The 23,617-nt window shown below is 38.9% G+C and overlaps 1 protein-coding gene across 1 annotated transcript in view; it reads right to left on the bottom strand.

The window, feature by feature from the left end:
- KANSL1 (KAT8 regulatory NSL complex subunit 1) overlaps positions 1–23,617 on the bottom strand; it is a 178,520-nt gene that overhangs the window by 154,669 nt on the left and 234 nt on the right. Inside the window, exon 2 of the mRNA XM_059380824.1 lies at positions 22,458–22,595. The gene's annotated coding sequence lies outside the window, so the exon portion shown is untranslated. The remainder of the gene's footprint in view (positions 1–22,457; positions 22,596–23,617) is intronic.

The raw sequence follows: 23,617 nt of genomic DNA, 5'->3' as shown, positions 1-23,617 counted from the left end.
CAGTTTCCGTTATTTATCATTGCATCATTACATCCCAGGAACCTAGTTCAGAGTCTTGCAAAAGGTGATATTTTGTAAGAATTGACTGAAAAAATGAATAAAAGGTACAGTGTGGTAGCTAAGAGTATAGGATGCAGGGGTAGCCCTGGATTTTATCTGCCTCCTTTAATTATCAGCCCTCCTCTAATTTGCCCAGCTGCGTTACTCTGGGCAAAGTATTTAACCTATAAGCCCCAGTTTCTGCTCTGTGAAAAGGAGATAGTAGTGCCTACTTCATAAATCTATTAAAGCTATTTTCCAAAGTTCCATAATTCAGAATTAAAATATGAGATAAGGTCAGCACCTCTTCCCTAATTCAAAATTCAAATCCCTATCCACTCCAGCAAACAATGTTTTCATTCATAAACTCAGATAATACTACCCATAAAAATACTTTGAGCTCCCTATAAACATATTCTAATTCTGAAAAAGATTACTTACATTTTAAGTCCAAAGCCACATAAAGAAGTAAAGATGCATTTACTCAACAAAAATTTAGTGAGTACCTATTAAGCTCAAGACCCTGTTCCAGATATCACAGAAATGAATGCATCAATCTATTTAAGACATTACATTATATCATGAAAGAAACATCTTTAAACCTGAAATTGGTACATGCTCTCATGTTAATATTTAACCAGCTAAATATTAAGTAGAAAGCCAGAATGAACTGAACCAAAGGTAAGAAATTTAAATCAAAGAATTTTGGACATAGAAGGAATATGGAAGGTCATCCAGTTAAACCTCCAAATTTTATTAGTGCAAAAATGAGGGGAGGCCAAGAGAGAACAGTTAGGATTCTACCCTAAACCCTACAGCAGGACAAGCTGGGATCAGAGGTCAGTCTCCAATTCTCACTTTCCCCCTTGCATCACCAGCCTTCCAGAGTTACATCCCCTCAACGGAAACAGGCTACTCACTTGACAAGAACTACAAGCGTGATAAAAGGTATTAAACCCAAACAATACCACCTATTTCACAGTTTCACAAGTATCAAGACTTAGCCAAATGTAAGTAAAAGAAAATCCTCACAATGACTACAATGACTGTAAAGGCTCAAAAATCAGTATTTTTTTTTCATTAAATGGAGGTCTCAACTGATTCCAAATATATATTCTTATGTACTCAGTCCAGTAGCAAACTTTCAGTAAGACTAAACAACTTAAGGCATGTAAAAACTTTTGTAAATGGCAAAGTATTATAAGAATGCATGGCATTCCTTAGTTTCAATCCCACCTAAAAACAAGATTATTTTCTTCATACTAGAGATAGGCTTCCAAATTTACATAAAGTCGTTAACCTTACCATTTCACCACAGAAGTGATTCAGTAACTCTTTGAGAAGAAAAACTAGTTAACTGTTCTAGTAATAAGAACAATAACTAAAGTTACAGGTTAACTTTGAAAGCACTCCAAATCAAGAAGTACTCTATTTGTGGATAATTTAGAAGACAGCACTAAAATTCAACTGAATACAACTATACCACTTAAAGAAACAGGTCAGGTTCTTTCTGGCCATCAGCTACATTAGGATCTAACATCCAAGGTCGATGGTTTTCTCCTTTGTGGAGAAGCACTGTGGAAAAAGCGTATAAGCACTGACTTCTGATGCATGCAGTTTAACAAGAACTTTATATGACTATTTGAATAAAGTTTCTCAAGTTGTTAAAAAATGACACTGATTATAAAGGTGGATTTTAATTAATTCTGCTTTAAATTTTAGTATGGAACATTAAAGAATTGTCAAATAATTAGAATTTACCAAAAAAATTAATTGACCAAACATTAACAGAGACAGTGCTCCAATATACTGATTTTGCATATGAAGCCAAGTCAAATGAAGCAATCTGTCTAGGACCTAAACATTGTTTCAGATAATTAAGTTGAATGTCAGAATTTGCCCAAAATCTGCCAAGAAACCACCTGGCTTCTTTTCCAAATGAAACATAAAGGTAAACGTGCAAAATAACTTCAAGGTGGCCATGAGTAAAGAACCTGTAGAGGGCCCTATAAAGAGAGTCAGAGATAAAAAAATGTTCAAAGAGAAAAAGGAGGCAACAGGTGGACAATGCAAATGTCATTTAAAAAAAAAAAAAAAAAAAAAGAAGTCAGTTGCTGAGTCCAAAGTTAAGGTGCAACTTCTAAAATCTCACCCTGATGGCAAAGCAAACCTAGGGATTTTGGACACAGCACACCTGTTTCCCTCCAGTGGAGAAGCACACCATTCTCAGAAAGAAACATTCCTTTGTAATTCACTAATTCCTGGATTCTTGCACTGGGTTTTCATGTACACTCTGGAGCACAGAGCTATGAACTAGGGAGTAACTGAAGCCAACAAATAATCAGGAGAGGCACCTTTCTGGAGTGTCAGTTCAATCAAAGACTGTAGTAAAATCGCCTACACTTTGTTAAAATAAACACAAATAGATTACAGAGAAAAATGCAAAATTCTCATTTTTTTCAAGATAGAGGAGTCTTCAGAAAAATGTCTTTTTGTAACAAGTTACTCTGGACAACCCCAGACTGAGCGTATTTTAAAGGAAAAGTTGGAAAAATACTGCTTTAGATTCTTTATAGATAAATGTGCAATCCCCCAAAATCCTCAACATAATCCCTCTATACAAATAATGGAACTTGCAAAAATCTAATGTAAAAATTGTCATGGATACAATATTATAAATGAGACCATAAAGCTACTGAACATGACTAGAATTCAGGAAATGCTAAAGTCCCTGTCTTATCTCTGTCATTCATTTACTAAGAAATCATACATAATTTCCTTAACAACACCTTTTCTCATTTCTGAATTAGACAAAAACAACACAATATTCAGTATTTTCAGCCATATTCCAAATTAATTTCCACAAGCAAACTTAGACAAATTTATCTAGGAAAACTTGTCCCAAATGAACTTGAACTAGCAGAACAAACAAATTAAAAAAATTTTTTTAAACTGCTAAGTGAAACCATATGTTCTGTGATATAAAAAAGAAAAAAATATTCTGTGTAGGGGAGGGGGCAAAACTCACATTGCCAGTATAGATATAATAAGAATATATAACAAATATATATATATATATTACATATGTATAATATATATACATATATATATAAAACATGCTCCCAAGTTAATATTTAACCAGCTAAATACTGAGTAAAAAGCCAGAATGAACTGAACCTAAGGCAGATGCTTAACCAACTGAGCCAACTAGGAGCCCTACAGTCAACTGATTTTTGACAAGGGAACCACAATAATTCAAAAGGGGATACAGGGATAGTCTTTTCAGTAAACAGTATGAGGACAACTGAACGTTCACATGCAGTAAAATGAAGTTGGACCCTTATCTCACCCCTTATACAAAAATTAACCAAAATGAATCATAGACCAAAATGTAAGAGCTAAAATCATAAAATTCTTAGAAGAAAACAGAGTAAAACCTTCTTTATACTGGGTTAGGCAATGGTTTTTAGATATAGCATCAAAGTACAAGTGACAAGAAAAAACATGTAGTTTGGACTTCATGAAAATTATAAATTTTCTGCATTGAAGTACCCCATCAAGGGACACCTGGGTGGCTCGATCAGTCAAGTGTCCAACTGTTCATTTCAGGTCATGATCTCAGAGTTGGGAGATCAAGCCCCGTGAGATCAAACTCCTGCTAACCACAGAGCCTACTCAGGATTTTCTCTCTTCCCTTTCCCTCTAACCCTCCTACCCGCTCATGCTCACGCACTCTCTCTCTAAAAATAAATAAATAAATCTTTGTAAAAAATAAATAAAGGACTCCATCAAGAAAGTGAAAACGTGGGGCGCCTGGGTGGCTCAGTGGGTTAAGCCGCTGCCTCCGGCTCAGGTCATGATCTCAGGGTCCTGGGATCAAGCCCTGCATCGGGCTCTCTGCTCAGCAGGGAGCCTGCTTCCTCCTCTCTCTCTCTCTCTGCCTGCCTCTCTGCCTACTTGTGATCTGTCAAATAAATAAATAAAATAAAATAAAATAAAATAAAATAAAATAAAAAAAGAAAGAAAGTGAAAACGTAACTTACAGAGTGGGAGAAAAGATTTGAAAATCCTATGTGACAAAGGACTTCTTTCCAGAGTATATAAAGAACTCTTATAACTCGACAATAAAAAGACAATCCAGTTTAAAAAATGGGCAGAAGTTTTGACAGAAAAATCTTCTCCAGAGATATACAAATAGCTAACGAGCACATGAAAACATCTCATCATCATTAGTCATCAGGAAAATGAATGCAAAGCCACAGTGAGACACCTTTTCACAACTACCCTCATGGTTAGGATCAAAATGATGGATGGTTAGAAGTATTGACAAGGATGTGGAAAGACTGAACTCTCATACGTTGTGGGTATGAATGTAAAATGTACCTACCTTGGAAAATAGTTTGGTAGTTTGTCAAAAAGTTAAATAGATTTACCATACAACTTAGTAATTCTACCTCTAGGTATATATTCAAAAGAACTAAAAAGAGGTGTCCCAACAAAAACTTACACAAGAATGTTTATAGCAGCATTACGCATAATAGCCAAAAGATAGTAACAACCCAAAGGTCCACCAACTGATTAACAGATAAGCAAAATGGGGCACATTCATACAATGGAATATTATTTGACCTTAAAAAGGGAATAAAGTACTGATCTATGCTACAACATAGATGAATTCTGAAAACATGCTAAATCAAAGAAGCCAGTCACAAAAGAGCACATATTAATTATGTGAATGTCCAGCATAGGCAAATTATAGACACAGAAAGTAGATTAGTGATTAAAAGGGACTGGGGAACAAAAGGGAATAAGGGGTGACTGCTACTAGATACAGGGTTTCTTTTTGGGGTATTGAAAAATGTTCTAAAATTAGATTTTGGTGACAGATGCACAACCTTGTCAATATATTAAAATAAAACAGCTGTGCATTTTAAATGGGTAAATTTTATATGTGAAATGCATTTCAATAAAGCTTCAAAAAAATGGATGGAGCCAAAATAATACCTAATTTCTAAACAATTTCAAGAAAACAAAAATATTCAGCCACTTGCAAAAATCTCAAGAAAAGGCATGCCATAATTCTTTTATTTCCCCTCAGAGGTTACCTCAGAGCACTAATTCGCCTTCATGTAACACTTGAAAACTCATTACCACCAATATACATAAGCAAAAAATGAGGTTCCCATCAAACTTACCTTACTCTAATTAACTCTATATGAGAATGAAATGAGGAAAACCCAACATGTCAGCAATGCAAACAGTTATCTATAGGCAGATACAAGTTAGAACATCAGTGAGGGAAGAGTTTAAGGAACACAAAATCCTATTACTGGAAAGGTTATCCTGAATGAGACAGGATTGGAATGTATTACTATTTTAAAAGCTTAAAGAAAAGCAATGATATTATACTCTGCCCTAAGAATTTTATAAGAATTTTATAACAGATGGTTGACAAGGCTTCTATAAATGGGTGGTTCAGAGAAAAAAATGTGGCTCTGTCATCCTCACCACTATTCAGAGTGTGAAGATGATACCCTGATCCACAGCTACAGGATCTGAGAGGAAGAGTATGGGCTGAACAGAGAAGTATGCTCATCCGTCAACTCAATTCCAAGCCAGATTAATCATTTGTTTTTCCCCCATCACTCAACAATTCTTTTTTGCTTCCATATGATTCCATATAAATGTGTGTATAAATCTATCCCCACTACTCATCAGACTGATAAAATTAATCCTGAAGTTTTAACTCCGGTACTTGGTAGCTATGTGACTTTGAGCAAATTTTTGGCCAAACCACTCTGTTTCTTCATGGAGAAAACTACGGAACCTGACTAGTTTAAATCAAGATTTCTTTTTAACTCTAATGTTCAATGATTCAGAAACCCGAAAACTACAACAATAACAGTAATGTGGGGTTCAACAATCTATGTGTTTACTGACACAAAACTTCCTTGGGAGGGAATTGATAAAATTTTAAGTAATTACAATAATGCTTTCTCACTAATTATTGGAACAAGGGCACCTGGGTGGCTCAGTCGGTTAAGCATCTGCATTAACCTCAGGTCATGATCACATCATGATCCCAGGGTCCTGGGATGGAGTCCCAAGTCCTGTGTTGGGCTCCCTACTTAGTGGGGAGTCTGCTTCTTCCTCTGCCCCTCCCCTCTCTTGTGCTTTCTCTCTTGCTCTCTCTTAATAAAATTTTTAAAAAAGATTAAACCTACAACATACACATATAACAGAACTTGGTTCTAAATTATAATCAGAAACTGACATACATAATCCATAGGTAACAGAAATACAAAACACACTTAACCAACATTCTGTGAGAGTGAGAGAAAAATAAAAATATTTATATGGATACCTTCACCTTCCTGACTCCTCTCCTTTCTGCCCAGTCCCTTCTATTCTAAACACATTCATAAAAAATGTGCTTATCAAAAAAAAGTATTATATGATTACCTAATTTTAGAAAAAAAATATAGACTTTAGTTAGATATAGCTAAAATTGCTTAAAAAGCAAGTGAGTAATACAAAACATAGAGGTGGACTTTGTAATACTGTACTGAGCGTGAGAGATTTTTAAAAAAGTGAGGAGCTCAACCCAAATTTTTTTTAAATGTTTGCATTTTAAATTGCTAACTAGCGTGGGGATGGAAGAGGGGAGAGAAGGGGCAGGTGGACGAAGGGGAAAGCTTTACTCAAAAGAGAAAAACAAAAACGAGGAAAAGCAGTAAAAGACCATAAATTGTAGCTGATCAGGAGCACTAAGACATATGTAGGCAAAACAACAAATAAAGCCTTGCAAGAGGGGTGCCTGAGTGGTGCAGTCAGTTGAGGGCCCATTCTTGGTTTCCAGTAGTGTAGTGATCCCAGGGTCATGAGATCAAGTTCCAATTCAGACTCCATGCTGATGCAGAGTCTGCTTGGGACCGTCTCTCCCTCTCCCTCTGCCAACCCTCCATGCTATAAATCTTTAAAAGCAAAGAACAAAAACAAACAAGAAAACCTTGCAAGAAAATGCAAAGTCACAAAGAGGTGGTTTAAATATATATTTTTAAAATATGCCAAATAAATACCAGATGGGTCACTTTATAAATAGGGTATAAACAGTATAAAAGCAAGACAGCTAATAGCTGATAACTTTAATTTGCTTCAATATTTACTGAGGAAAACATGAGGAAGAAAAACCCATTTCTAAATCAAAGCATATAAATCACTGATATCAGTCAAATTCATGATTAAAAAAACCAGATGCTTCCTAACTAATATATCAGATGTTCGGTAGTCACGAAATCCCAAAGTATTCTCTGCATTTTAAAACAAGATTGAGGGGGCACCTGGGTGGCTCAGTGGGTTAAGCCGCTGCCTTCGGCTCAGGTCATGATCTCGGGGTCCTGGGATCGAGTCCCACATCGGGCTCCTTGCTCGGCGGGGAGCCTGCTTCTCCCTCTGCCTCTGCCTGCCATTCTGTATGCCTGTGCTAGCTCTCTCTCCCTCTCTCTCTCTCTGACAAATAAAATCTTTAAAAAAAAAAAAAAAATTTAAAAAAATAAAAATAAAACAAGATTGAGTATAAAATTATAAAACTGCAGGGCAGAACTTAACTCGCTGTCATATGAGAGGGGTGACCTCCTCTCAGGCCCCAGAAGGATGGAATCCGGATCTGTTTCTATCATCAACATTTATCCAGCCCCTTGCTCAAAGCCTGGCATAGTTAGGCACTCAATAAATATTTGTTCAACAAAAATGAACAGAAACATGCCGTCATTGTAACTCCCATGTACTCAAGAGAAAGGCTTTGGCTATAAGCTTTAAATCAGCCAAACTGGCAAATCTCTAATAGAAGATTGGATTGGAATACATATCAGCATGAATAACCTTCTGAGGAAAAGACATCATGGCTTCTAAAAGAGGAAATCACACCATACCAGTCTACCCAAATTCTCTAAGAAGTAAGTATGTGAATATGACTTACGTGGGCTTTCATAAAAGTCTTGACAAGATTCTAAGTAAAAGTTTATTTAAAAAAAAAGAAACCTAAGTGACCACAAAATTGAGAATATTTACCAAAGATGGGTTGTAAGTTAGATGGAAAATTATAATGGGTACTGAGGCACTTCCCCAAATGAAGAAGTATAAGCATAAGACGGATATTAGGTAACATTTTGGAAATGCTACACTTAACATTTTGAATAAATTATATTAAAAGACATAGAGAAAACTCCCCATTTTGCAGGTGGTGGGATGAGCTTCCTGATAATGAAATAATACAGAGCTGGAAAAATTAGGGAACTGAGAGGTGGAAAGGATTCTTAAGTGTATCAAATGAGAAACCTTTGCAAAAAGTAAAGATTCATTTTCAGCTTAGAGAATACTTTGGCACGCATGAGAGTTGTCTAAATACCTAAAAGATCTGTCCAACAGAAGAGAAACTAGAGTTGCTTTACGCAGTTCCTGTGTAGAAGTGGAAACTGCAGGGGGCATATTTCAACCCAACATAAGGTCAAGCTTTCTAACCATCAAACCTAACTAAGAAGGTGATTCTTACCCTGAATTAACTCTTAGAGCCCAGTGAGCTAGAGAAAGCCAAGATACCCAGACAGGACAATGGCAGGTATCACAGCTCGGACAAATGGAAAGTAGAGCACCTACAGGAAAAAACCCAAGTTATACCCAAAGAATTAATGGCTTCCAGTTAAAAAAAAAATTAATTTTTGAGTAACTATAGAATGTTCCTCTAAAGAGACTGTGATGTTCTGTGCAAAGGTGAGGGATGGAGGGTAGTTAGAAATTCTATTGACAACAACAAGGAAAAAAGGCTATAAATAGAACATATTTTCCTATCCTTCTAACAAATCACGATTTAGCTAATTCTGAAATGTAGTTCTGACTGGTTACCATAAATCCAGAAAGGCAAAGCAATGTTGACAAGGATCCAAAGAAATGTAAATGGAATGACTAAGAGGCTGAAGGAGGTTCACAGGAGACGACATTTTAAAATCATCATCTTCAACTGAGAAACATGAAAGCTAACGAGCACTATGATCAAAATCAGAAAATATATCAATATGACAAAAATGCTAATTTATTCACCCCACCTTGGTACAATATATCAAACTTTTAAACTTGAAAAGGTAGTCTTTTTTTCCACAACAGACAAAAAGAAATGTGTGGCACCCCAATGTTCATAGCAGCAATGTCCACAATAGCCAAATGATGGAAGGAGCTGAGATGAATGGATAAAGAAGACGTGGTTCAGATGTACAACAGAGTATTACTCAGCCATCGGAAAGGATGGATACCCACCATTTGCATCAACATGGATGGAACTGGATGCATGGAACTGGATCGACATGGAGGGGATAATGCTAAGTGAAGGAAGTCATGCAGAGAAAGACAATTAGCAAATGGTTTCACTCATATGTGGAACATAAGGAATAGCACGAAGGACCACAGGGGAAAGGAGAGAAAAACTGAGTGGGAAGAAATCAGAGAGGGAGACCAACCACAAGAGACTCTGAACTCTGGGAAACAAACTGAGGGTTAAAAGGAGAGGAGGGTGGGTGCCCGGACGGCTCAGTCCGTTAAGAGTCTGCCTTTAGCTCAGGTCATGACCCTAATCCTAACCCTAACCCACATATAGCTCCCTGCTCAGTGGAGTGTCTGCTTCTCCCTCTACGCTTCCCCCCTACTCGTGATCCCTCCCTTTCTCTCTTTCTCTCTCTCTCAAATAAATTAAAAATCTTAAAAAAAAAAAAAAAAAGCAGGGAGTGATGGGTATTAAGGAGGCCACGTGTGGTGATGAGCACTGGGTGTTAAATGCAACTAATGAATCACTACATAAAAAACTAATGATGTACTAGATGCTGGCTAACTGAACATAATAAAAAAATAAAGTATTAAGTATTTGAAAAAAGAAATGTGTGGAATGTGTTATCACCAAGAGGTGTTTAGGGTGAAGAAGACTGAAGGAGGACATAAATTTATGTATATTAAGTGCATGCTGGGCTCCTACAGGATAGGAGTGATATCTAAGGTGGGGCCCTAAATTTCTGGGGCTAACAGCTTATAAGGTAACAGCGCCTCACGTCAAAACATCCCTTGGTGACAGAACTGGCTGATGACCCTTGTGTAATAGGTTCAGTGAGGTTTGTTGTTATAGTTCCTTTCATTCTTTTATTTATGTATTTGTGTTTTTATTTTTTTCTTTATCTTTTATACATTTAGAGTCCTTATATAGCTCTATATCCTGAATTTTTCATTTATCAAAGAGACAACATTCTAAGACATTAAAAGCTCCTCAAAAATACTATTTTATGTCTGTATAATCATCCATCCTTAAATAATGCCATAATGTTCCTATTTTTTTAAGATCTTATTTTTATATTATCTCTACACCCAACATGTGGCCCAAACTTACAACCCCAAGATCAAGAATCTAATACTCTACTGACCGAGCCAACCAGGCACCCCATAATGTATCCATTAATCTCACTGCTCATTTAAGTTTATTCTGAATTCTCACTAGTACAGATAATGCTATGACAAATATCTTTGTTCACAAATCTTTCTATAGATCTCTACTTTTCTCCCCTAAGGTATATTCCTAGAAGTGGAAAAAACTAAGTTAAAGGGCATCTTTAGGTTTTTCAATGTAAGTTGCCAGAACATGATCCAGAAAAACTGGGCCCAATGTACATTTCAGCTAGTAATTGTGGAAACTGCCCCCTTACTACCTTTGACAGCACAATTCAACTGCCAATTTGATAGGTTAAAATAAAAATACTATCTAGGGGCACGTGGCTGGATCAGTCAGTAGTACTTAGGACTCTTGGTCTTGGGGTCATGAGTTCGAACCCCACATTGGGGTAGAGTTTACTCAAAAAATTAGAAAATTTTATAAAAGAGTATATTGTGTTTTGTTTTTTTTTTTAAATTTTTAATTTTTTTTTTTTACAAACCCTTGTTTCGAGGGCTGACTTTCAATAGATCGCAGGGAGGGAGCTGCTCTGCTACGTACGAAACCCTGACCCAGTACGAAACCCTGACCCAGAAGCGGGTCATCTACGAATGGTTTAGCACCAGGTTCCAGGCGAGGGGGCGGCCCCCTTTCCGGCCGCGCCCTGTTTCCCGGGAAGAGGGGCTCTCCGCACTGGACCCCGGTCCCGACGAGGCGGTAAAAGAGTATATTGTTTTAATCTGCATTCCTGATTACTTAGCAAAAATAAAAATGTTCCTCATATGCTTCTTGGCAATTGTATTTCTTCCTTGAAAACTCTGATTAGTTCTCTGTCAGTAAGGCTTTTCTTTACTTTTCTTTTTTTTTAAATTTTTTTAAATTCAAATTCAATTGGCCAACATTTAGTAAGTACATCAATTAGTTTTAGATGTACTGTCATATGAAAACCAGTGGAGATGTAATCACTTATCAGTGGCTTCAGCTCCCCCTGCTGGCCAAAAGTTACTATCTGATTAAGACCTAGATAAAAATAAACCGCACTTCTACAATTACATTTGACCCTCTTGAACAAGGGTTTGAAGCGCGCTAAGCCACTTACACAAAAATTTTCTTCAATAAGTATATTGGAAAAACTTTTGAAAAACTGGAAGATGAACCATATAGTCTATAAATATCAAAAAAATCAAGAAAATGTTAGGTAAATCATGAATGCAAAAAATGTTACATAGATACTAGTTTATTTTATCACTACCATATAATAATACAAATTTATAAATATTAAAATTTACTAAAACTTCTATACACAAACACAGACTGTACATTATCTTTTCACATTTTTTTAAGGTTTTATTTATTTATTTGAGAGAGAGAGAGAGCATGAGAGGGGTGCAGTCAGAGGGAGAAGCGGGCTCCCCACCGAGCAGGGAGCCCGATGTGGGACTCAATCCTGGGACTCCAGGATCATGACCTGAGCGGAAGGCAACTGCTTAACCAATTGAGCCATCCAGGTGCCCATCTTTTCACTTCTGATATCTAGTGTTAGTAATATATATAACATCTACAGCAATTTGTATCATAAAAGACAATACTGATGTAGATATTGATAGACACATGATTCATTTTATAGAGACAGTATAAACTGACAGCATCTCTACAGTACAGTCCTGTAAATGTATTTTATCTTCCTTATTTTTTTTTTAAAGATTTTATTTATTTATTTGACAGACAGCAATCACAAGTAGGCAGAGAGGCAGGCAGAGAGAGACAGGGAAGCAGGCTCCCTGTTGAGCAAAGAGCCCAATATGGGGCTCAATCCCAGGACCCTGGGATCATGACCTGAGCCGAAGGCAGAGGCTTTAACCCACTGAGCCACCCAGGTGCCCCTCCTTATGATTTTCTTAACAACATTTTCTCTTCTCTAGTTTACTTTATTGTAAGCATACATTCTGAAATACATGTAACTTAGAAAATAACGTTAATCAACTGTTCATGTTATCAGTAAGGCTTCTGGTTAACAGTAGGCTATCAGCAGTTAAGTTGTGGGGGAGTCAAAAGTTAAACATAGATCTTCAAGTGCACGGGGTTGACACTCCTAACCCCTGCATTGTTCAAGAGTCAACTGTATAAGCTTGTCCATATTCGGGATTGTTGCTAAAAACACAATTTATATACAATGATAAAAGGTAATACAGTATGTGCCTAAACTCAACACAACAGTGATGAGAAAGGAAGGGACATCTGATCACCAGTAAAGCATTCAAAAATTATCATCAGTTTACTGCCAAATATACTACCTGGTTGGAACATCATAAGCTAAATACTATTCATTTCCCTATGCTTTATTCTAATACTGTAAAAACATTCTAATTACCAGGTGATACTGGGTGATCAGCAAATTGGCTTCTTTTTCAAAAGCAAAACTAAGAAAATGAAAACACCCATGCCCTTCATCATTCAATGGGAATTTATAAAAACCAAAAACTTCCTTGTAATCCTTATTCCAAGCTACACGGCTGCTCACACTGAAGAGGTTGAGTCCTACGGTTCCAAAGGGGAAGGCCAGGACTGGTGAGTAGTTGTAACTAACTCAGCTTTTCCACTCATACCCTCCTGAAGACTACTCCACAGACTGGGCCATGTAGTCCTTAGACCACTCATTCAGGGGCGCCTGGGTGGCTCAGTGGGTGGAAGCCTTTGCCTTAGGCTGCCGTCATGATCCCAGGGTCCTGGGTCCTGGACCAGGTCCAGAGCATCAGCTCTCTGCTCAGCGGGGAGCCTGCGTCCCTTCCTCTCTCTCTGCCTACCTCTCTTCCTGCTTGTGATCTGTCAAATAAATAAATAAAATCTTAAAAAAAAAAAAAACACTCATTCAACGCACATTCACTCAGTGCCATCACATGGCAAGCGATGATAAAAGGCAAGACACAGACCACCACTCTCAAAGGACTTGGAGACTAGCTGGGGGAGAAGCAAAGCTGCAATCCCCATACAACAGAAGTGCCAGGGGCGAGCACACACACCCAAAGACAGTAAGTACACGGCACACTCTTGGTGTCAGCTACTACCTGCTATTACTCTTATCATCCCTGTTATTAAAGATCTAGGGGCCGATGCCATTTTAAACAGAAGCAAGCACTCAAGTGAAGGCCCAGGGGCAAAGAAGCAAGAAGCAATCAGGTGCACAGCAGCAACTGCAAGCAGGTCAGCACCGTTGAGGGCAGGGTGCTCGGGAAGGAGAGAGAAGGTCTGGCAGGAGCCAGCCAGATCACCCAGGCCTGGATGCTTTTGCATTCAAGAATTCAAGAGCATTTGAATTCCACCCCAACATTTTTACAAAGATCACTATGGCAGCAACTTGCAAGACAAAGCAAACAAGGAGATCAGAAGGTGACGGACCTCATGTGGGCAACAGGTGGCAAAGGTCTGAACTCGGGAGAGAGACGTAGAGGTAACTAAGGAAACATTACAAGTTAGGATGTCAAGAACATGGTGACCACTGGTCCAGAAGACGGACTCCTGACTTGAGTGACTGGGGGGGGGGGGGGGAATGGACCACCCACAGGGGCATGAAGATGGGAAGAGGCTGGACTTGGGGGAATAGCTGATTACGTCACTCTGAAAAGAGCATGGGACAACCACGTGGAGATGTCCAGGAGGCAACAGTATGCATGGGATCAGAGATGCTAAGACCATGGGAAGCTGGAAAAAACATAGATGCAAATCATCAGTATATGGATGGAGACTGAGACACAAACTTCTGTAAGATGCCCCCCACCCTGCCCCAGGAAATACAGAGGTTGAGAGGTGAGAGGGCCAAGGTACGGCAAAAAGTCTGCAAAGAAAACACAAAGAGCAGCCAGACGGGACAATGATGACAGAAAGAGTCGTACCCCCACTGTTTGTACCTGACTGTGCCAAACACTTCTCCATGCACTTTTCACGTATTAGCTCATTTCCTCCTCACAAGAGTCCTTTTCCCATTTTTTAGAGGCAGTAACTGAGGCACAGAGATGGTAAATTATTTTCCTAACAGCACACAGTAGGTGGCAGGGCTGAAATGTCAATCTAGGATTCTGGATCTGGAGTCTATGCTCTATTAGCACCCTTTACGTTGCTTCTTAGAAATGAAGACAAGAGGCCAGGAGAGACCAAAGCCACCACAGCCGGGGGAACGGTCCACAGTGCTAAACAGTATGAGAAGGGCTCAGAAGATGTGGGCAAAAAGGGATCCTCTGAATGTGGCAACAGGGATGAATCTGTAAGGATACACATAGGTAGAAGCTACCAGAAGACCAACAGGTGGTTGTAATGTAGGGATTTTGTGTTCTTAAAAAGTGAAAGAGACTTCAGTATATTTATAAGCTGAAGCACAAGAGCCAACAGGGAACAGGAGGTGGGAAACTGGTTGGGAAAAGAGACAACTGACAGCCAGAGGTCCCTACAAGGAGGAAGAAAATAGCTCAAGAGGCCAGGGGGGCTGCCTCACATGGGAAGAGGCAAGACAGATACAGGGATGTGCCCAAGAGGTCTTCTTTCCTGACAGGCTTTGTGTGCTCTCTGACCCAAGAGGCAAAGTCCCTGGGGGAAGGGCAATTACCTTTATAAGCAAGGCAGCTGTTTAACTTCCGAAGAAACCCCCACAGTAAGACGTTTTTAGAATTATAATGTTAATTAAATTTTTTATTTGATTCCTTTACCCCTGTTTTCACTCTCATCTGGCTGTCTCACTTACAATTTATGATCCAGGTTGCAAACGTTTTATAAGATGATTTTTAAAGGAAAAAAAAATCTCGGGGCGCCTGGGTGGCTCAGTGGGTTAAGCCGCTGCCTTCGGCTCAGGTCATGATCCCAGAGTCCTGGGATCGAGTCCCACATCAGGTTCCTTGCTCAACAGGGAGCCTGCTTCTCTCGGCCTCTGCCTACTTGTGCTCTCTCTCTGTCTCTCTCTCTCTCTCTCTGACAAATAAATAAATAAAAATATTTTTAAAAATATATATTTTTCTCAGGGCATCTGGGTGGCTCAGTTGGTTAAGCAGCTGCCTTGGGCTTGGGTCAGGATCTCAGGGTCCAGGGATCGAGCCCCACATCAGCCTCCCTGCCCAGCAGACAGCATGCTTCTCCCTCTCCCTCCACCTGCTACTCTGCCTACCTGTACTCGCGCACTCTCTCTCTCTGTCAAATAAATAAATACAATCTTAAAAAAAAATTTTTTTTCTCAATTTCTTCAAATCAGGTACGTGCATATATTTTTGGAGCTCCCAGAATTACTATGGCCACTCCCTTTATCCTCTGGAGCAAACCAGTCAACAAAGCCCAGTGCTGCTCTTCTACTCTCTACCTGACTTCTCTCCCCAGTGCCAGCCCCTACCTCTGTTGCTCTGCCTTGGCCTGGTCAGCACTCTCTGGCCTAGCTGAATGGCCCTTCCTCCCATAGTCAAAACAATGACCCAACACTGTGAACTCCTTCACGTCAGGGTAGGGAGCTAGGAGAAGGAATTTAGGAACTGACCTCTGGTGACAACTCACAAAGCAATTTCACAACACGTATTTATCTAAAAACAGTCCCAGACCATGGTAAAAATCTGATGAAAGCAACGGACCCTTCCTCTCCATAAAATGCACACAAACAAAACCATATCATTTTGTATCAGACTGCCAGAAAACTGTCACTCTTTATGTATTTTATCCATACAAAAGTCCTTCCAGGAGTCATGACTAAAGATCTACTTACTTTTCCGTGGCAAATAATTTATATAAGCTTAGTTTGCTGGTATCCTAGCCTACTCCAGAAAGAAAGTATTACAGAGGGGAGAGCTGCTGGAGGCTGGAACGAAGACAGTAACTTCATGACACTAAGGCAGGAGATCACGCAAGTGGATGATAACAGACAAGAATATTAAGAATAACCCAAGAGTGGAGCGCCTCACTGGCTCAGACAAGCATGTGGCTCCTGATCTCAGGGTCCTAAATTTGAACCCCACATTAGGAGTAGAGATTACTTAAAATAGATAAATTAAAAAAAAAAAAAAAAAAGAATAAACCAAGAGTATAGAACACATACATACTAGTCCGTTTATAGAATATATTTTATGGTCTCCAAAGGCATATTATAGTTCGGCCCAGTACAGTAATTACTGGGCATAGTGAGGATCTTTAATAATTTTGGATTCTTATTAAAAGATAAAAATTTCGTGCAGGATGCTTTCTTTAAGGCAGCAGAGAAGCATGTACTACCTTTAGAAAAACTTTCACCTAAATACTAACTGTTTAAGTCTTAATACTTGAAGTTTCAGGACAAGGAAACTCTCAGACAAAGGTACATAAAGGCCAGTGGTGAAAGGTAAGGCGTAGAAACAAAACAGAAAGGTCAGCAGCAGCTGGATCATCAGGAGTAGATACACTACGTTAAAAAGTCTGAACTTTACTTTAATGGCACACAGGAAGGGAATGGAAGCAGAGGGCTGACCAAATCAGTCAGGCCACAGGAGGAACTTCCTCAAGGTCTTGCTATTTCTGGGGGTGACCCATACTGTCTACCCCGAAAATGACAATCTGAAAGCAAACTGTTAGAGGATAACCATGTCCGCTTCTTCAAATATGGCATCTGATTTCATAGAAAACACACAGGGAAGAGGGGTGTTAATTCCTCATTGGGTAGCCTTAGCTCCCACACTCCTAGAAACAGACACCTGAGCATTATTCTTACAGATTAAAGAAATCCCAAAGTTCTACCAATTTCCACAAAGGATGAGACACAGAGAACAAGACTATAATCCTGACCTTAATTTTTCAATTTGGAATTTTACAAATACCTTAAAAAAAAAAAGAATCTAACCTTGTAAAAAGTTTTGATTTTATATAAATCTAAAATTTCAATGGCAACAAAAATCTATCCATGATAAAGATAAATCCAGGGGTCCCTGGGTGGCTCAGTCAGTGAAGCGTCTGCCTTTGGCTCAGGTCATGATCCTAGGGTCCTGGGATCGAGCCCCGCATCGGGTTCCCTGCTTGGTGAGAAGCCTGCTTCTCCCTCTGCCTCTGCCTGCTGCTCCCCCTGCTTGTGCTTGCGTGCTTGCTCTCCCCCCCCCCCCGTGTCAAATAAATAAATAAATAAAACCTTAAAAAGAAAAAATAAAGATAAATCCATTAGAAGCCTAAAGAACTAATCTACTTCTTTAAATCATGTTACTAATTTGCACCAAAATTTTCATTTCCTACATACAGGTGTTGAGGGTCCCCATGTTGAGCAACAAGGCTACTGGATGTTGTTAGGGGTTGAACTGTATCCCCAAAAAGATTTGGACTAATGCCCAGCAGAGCAAAAACGGTCTTTACAGAAGTAATCAAGTTAAAATGAGGTCACCGGGGTGGGTCCTAATCCAGTATGGCTGTTGTCCTTTTTAAAAAGGAGAAATTTTAAACACAAAGACATGCACCCAGGGTGAACTCTATATTAAAGACTGAAGGCATGTGGCCATGGACCACGGGAACTACCAGAAGCTGGAAGAGAGGACTGAGCAGCTCCTGCCCTAGCACCTTCAGAGGAGGCAGGTCCCTGCCCTCAGACTCTAGCCTCCAGCACTGTGACATAACCATTTCTGTTGTGTAAGCCACTCACTCTGTGGCACTTTGTTATGGAAGCCCTGGCAAACAGATGTCACGAAGAGAATTAGCAGCCCGTGTTTACTGAGCACATATGAAGTGTTGGTCGAAGCATTTTGCAAGCAACAAACTCATTTTAGTTCTTCCCAAGTCCACCAGGGATCTAGGTACTAGAATCATGCCCTTTTTATATATGAGGACACCAAAGTTCTAAGAGGTCAAGGAATTTGCCCAACATCAGCCAGAGCCCTCACTCTTACTGTTACTAACTATTACTCTTAATAGTTCTAAGGAACTATTATTAATGGCAATGATTATAATAACTGTAGTAGTTCACTAAGTCAGATATGATGTCCCTTACAGCTATAATATACGCAACACTCCTGTGAAGTAAATGTTAATATTCTTTCCAATACAAAGGAGAACTCTGAATCTCAGAGAGATTAAGAAATTGCCCAAGATCACACAACCAAGAACATGACAGTGTATCTAACTGCCAACATGAGAGAGTAAACAATGAAAATCTTTTTACTAAAACTTAAAGAGCAAGTAAAAATTTTAAATGCTTGACCTCCTAATTCAATCCCAGAAATCCACATCTATAAGTTCAAAATTCTTTAAGATCTCAGGAGAACATGTATCCTAGGTGACAGCATCCTTTATGTATGTATCCCTTCAGCCACTGTTCAAGGGTTCTCTGCTCTCTCAGTGGCAGCCCTGGCTATTTCTCTGACTTCCAGACACTGGAGGAGAAGAGATGTTAAGGACCGAAATACTGTTTTTTAAGGGTTTTTTTAAATTTTGTGTTAAATTTTTAAATTCTGATACATTTTTATCCCCAGGGGTACAGGTCTGTGATTCACAGAATCACCCTGGTGATTCACAGACCTGTACCCGGATAAAAATATATGTTTATAAATTCTTTTTTTTGTTTGTTTTTTGTTTTTTGTTTTTAAAGATTTTATTTATTTATTTGACAGAGAGAAATCACAAGCAGGCAGAGAGGCAGGCAGAGAGAGAGAGAGGAGGAAGCAGGCTCCCTGCTGAGCAGAGAGCCCGATGCGGGACTCGATCCCAGGACCCTGAGATCATGACCTGAGCCGAAGGACTCGATCCCAGGACCCTGAGATCATGACCTGAGCCGAAGGCAGCAGCTTAACCCACTGAGCCACCCAGGCACCCCTATGTTTATAAATTCTGATACAAATGTCACACAGTATAAAATAATATAATACAGAGAGAAGACTCCTTTCCACCCTGTCCTCGACCCACCTAGTTCCTAGACTTATCAGGTGACCAATGTCACCATTTTGTTTATTTCTTTTTTACCATTTATATATTTATATCAAATTAACTGATGTCACATATTTATTGCAAGGGAGAAAGTGGAGCACATGACGGGTGTTTCTACTTACATTTCCATTTTCAAGGCAATCATGCATTGGTTTTAATAAAATTTTTTAAAAATTTTTAAAAATTTTTTATAAACATAATGTATCATGTTGTTTATTCTTCTGAAGTGTTTTTTTAAATGCATATACACCAAGCCAATACGAATTTTCTTTATTCCTTTCCACCACCCCCTCAAAGCATAAAGGGTAATATACCACATACACTATTCCATATCTTCCTTTTATTTTATCACCTAACTACGTATCTTGGAGACCTTTCCACATCACATTGAATTATATTGTAATTCTGTCCTTTTGTCAAGAATACTTTTTTACTCTCCTTCCGTCATAGTTCAGTCCAGCACACAAGGCAACCAGCAACTCGTCGGTGGTGCCATAGCACGTCCCAGAGCCCATGTATCCCTTCTCTGCTACCTCAACTTCTCTTCACTCTTGTCTCCAGGATGCCCATTTCTCCTCCTCCTCCCTTTTCCTCTTCCATCTCCCCCATGCCTCAACCCGGACAACTGAACTTAGGGGCATCAAACGTTATCCACAGTGCTTAGTCATGGCTGTAGATCAAAGCTGTAGATCCCTGACATACAGAAGACGGGTAAGTAATCTCCAAGGGAATTCGTAATTGATAAGTGCGCCTTAAACTGAGGAGTATTTGTTCGGAGTTATTTTGTTTGGAGTATTTGTTTGGAGTTAATTATCTTTGCTTTGGTACTTTGGTTTGCGAAAAGGGCGCATGATGGCGCTATTTTCTATACACACAGAAACAAGCACACACTCAGGTCTAACATGTAAGTAAAGCCTGACAAAACTAGAGTTCATTCTGAACAAGAAAATAAGAAACAAAGGATAAGAGCTATAAAAAATGAGCACTGTGGCTCCAAAATATACATTTTGTTAACCTTTTTTTAAATTTAAAAATAAGCACCTGTAATCTGAAAATACATCTAAGAAACATTTTAAGGATATTCACAATGAAAAAGAGAATAAAGTTCTCTCTCCCTTTTAATTTTCCATCCTTTATATTCAATGCTATCCTCTTCCTCCCAAAAGGTGCCCTTTTCCTCCCAAAAGGTCTCCAACACAAGTTTCAAGGTTTTTTTTTTTTTTTAAGGTAATAAAAGGAATAGGAAAATGTCAGTAAATAAAAAATTTGTTTAGACTCAGAAGAGGTCTCCCACTGTCAAAGGATTGGTAGGGAACACAAAATTAAGGCAGCCACATAACTAAATTCTTAAGTAAGTAACGCATCATATGGAACACTGACTTCCACTCTGTTTTCCTGCCAAGCCAAAGGCCTTTCATACAACTTCAGGGTTACTGTGGAACCCTATCGTAACATCCCAGATTCAGAGATTTAGAGTTAAAATCTTAAATATAATATACATGTTAAATAGCACGACTCTTTGTACCTAATACATTTGTTAAAACTAAGGTGACTAAAAAATAGTATCTGATATATTGGTCTCAATTTCTTCAGGTTTCTAGAGAACTCGTACCCATTTGGACCCCCTTGCCTACTTCTTAAAGATAAGAGGGGCCACCGGATCCTGGGATTAAACACCTGGTACCAGGGCGCCTGGGTGGCTCAGTCAGTTAAGTGGCTGCCTTCAGCTCAGGTCATAATCCCAGGGTCCTGTGATCGAGTCCCACATCGGGTTCCTTGTTCAGCAGAGAGCCTGCTTCTCCCTCTCCCTCTGCTGCTACGCCTACTTGTGCTCTCTATCTTTCTGTCAAATAAATAAATAAAATCTTCTTTAAAATAAATAAATAAATAAATGAAAATGAAAAATAAAAAATAAAAAAACACCTGGTACCAAAGACAGATACTTTTAAACAAGGTCCCAATTCTTATGGGTTCAGGACTTCTGGCTGAATTCCCCATGCAACCCCTCCAACTCTATAAAGAGAATGGCTAGAAACTGTGTCACTTTGGATTCCTTTACACTGATATAAGCACTCCTTTCCAACAACAGCAGCTGAAACATAAATGAAGATGAGAATTCAGTCTACATTTACCTGAAGATTTCTTACAGTCCTATATTTAAGTTACCCAGACTGCGTTTATTCTCGGATTTATTTATTGCGCTAACTTGGAATTCCACAGAACAGACTACCTCACAACAGTCTTAACTACACTAGTCTCTAGCTCCAAAGGAAGGCAACCTGTGCCCTCCCGGTAAAGCTTTACCCTCTGTTTGGTCCTAACGAAAAGTCCTCTGGCCATCTCTGTACAAGAAACTGGAAGGAAACAACAGACAGGAGAACCATCATATCAATGAAGGCTTTTTCATCTAAAGATCAGCTGTCCACACTGCCCAAAAAGTTTATCCTGTGAGATGAAACGTGGCACAAAATGCTACCTGTTGAGAAAAATAGTGTAAATTCAAGTGCAAAGGACTAGGGGGCAGCAGGAGGACTCTCCTGACAGAGTTGTACACAGAAACCAACAGGTCTTAGAATGCTCTGATCTACTATAGGAAGTCTCAGGTAAACACATGGTTAATGACACATCTTTTGTAACACATGAATCAGCTACAGATTTGCAAGAGTGGGACACACCCTAGTACCTATGACTTTAAAGCACCTGCTTGAAAGTGGACCTGGATGTCTGATTGCCAATCCATCCTACTGAGACTGAAACAGAATTTTATAACTATGTGGGTTCTCATCATTTAAAGTTAAAAAGTAAACACATCATTATAATGGAAGTTAACTGAAGAACTTCACTAATACTTTAACACCAATAATCAAGAACAGGAGCAATACAAAGTAAGGAGTAACCAATCAGTCCTGGAAGCAAACAGAATAGTACTTTTGGAGGGGAAAGGAGTGTCAGGTAAGAGGGTTGAAGAACCGCAAATTCAAGGACTCAAATATTCTCAATTCCAAAGAAAAAAATAAATAAATAAAATGAGAACTGGAATTTTAAAAACAATACATCCTACCTTGAGAGGCATCCAAGTAGCATTCATAGTGTCAGAAGAGTTTAGACAATACTCAGAGATGAGCAATAAGGGAATCTTAGTAATCCCTCAGTCACCAAGTATGAGCAGGTAGGAAAATTTTTGGTCTCAAGAAGGTATCTGAAAGAGAGGACTTTCAATTAGACTAAAAAGCTAACCAAGGATAACCAAATAGTTTAAGCTACTGGACAGAAATTCAAAGTACTATTTGCATCACCATCCTAAAAAGAGGTACAGATCACAGTCCCCTTAGAAAAGGGCAAATGTGTCTAGGTATATCTCCATATATGTAGAAACATATTTTACATAAAATGTGGATTAAATGTCTAACACATGTTTTAGATAACATAAAATTGCTTATCAAATCATCAGAAAACCAAACTCCCAAACAAAAAAAAAAAAAAAAAAAAATGACTGTTCAGGGTACTTCAAAAACACTACTGAAACTGATCTGTTAATTGACCATCTAAAAAGACCCTTGCCACATTTAATTTTACTTAATAAAAAACTCTCTGATCATTCTAATTGTCCTAAATTTTATGAAATTTAAGTTTCAGAATCCATTCTACATGAAAAAGAAAATCTATTCTTGTTTGATACCCCACAAGCAAATAAAAGACCCTCCTTTCCTAAAGATATTTAAAAGCAGACCAAACAACTTGATTTTGAGTTTGGGAGGGAGGTATGTTTGCGTGGAGGAAGGAGGATCGATTAAATGACCTCCTGTAGGATCCTTGTTCAAGTCCTAGGCCAGAATGAAAATTCCAGCTTAACCAGTTACTGCTTCGCTTAAAATGGAGGCTTGCCCGAGTAGAGACAAAAATAACAGCACCCCCCCCCCCCGCCCCGTAAAATAAATTTTGAAAAACCAAAGACTACAATGCCCTCGTTTTTAAGAAAAATTAAAAAATAAAAACCTCTGGAGTGGATTTGTTCTTGCTATGCGCTTGTCACTTCTGCTTCGAAGACTTGGCATCACTTTCCTTACCGCTCATCGGATTTTTGGGGGGATTGGGGGTTCCAGGGGGGGAGGAGTTTGACTCTTGACCTAAGTCTCAGGAGGTTTAATATCCCCTCCATGATCCCCACCGCAAAAGCCAGGGAGAGAAGAGAAAGGGGAGAGCCCGAGTTCCCACCCCTCC

The sequence above is a fragment of the Mustela nigripes genome, chromosome 16 (genome assembly GCF_022355385.1).
Source record: "Mustela nigripes isolate SB6536 chromosome 16, MUSNIG.SB6536, whole genome shotgun sequence".
NCBI lineage: Eukaryota > Metazoa > Chordata > Mammalia > Carnivora > Mustelidae > Mustela > Mustela nigripes.
Note: the sequence above shows the minus strand (reverse complement) of the source record. Positions and strands in the feature narration are given on the sequence as shown.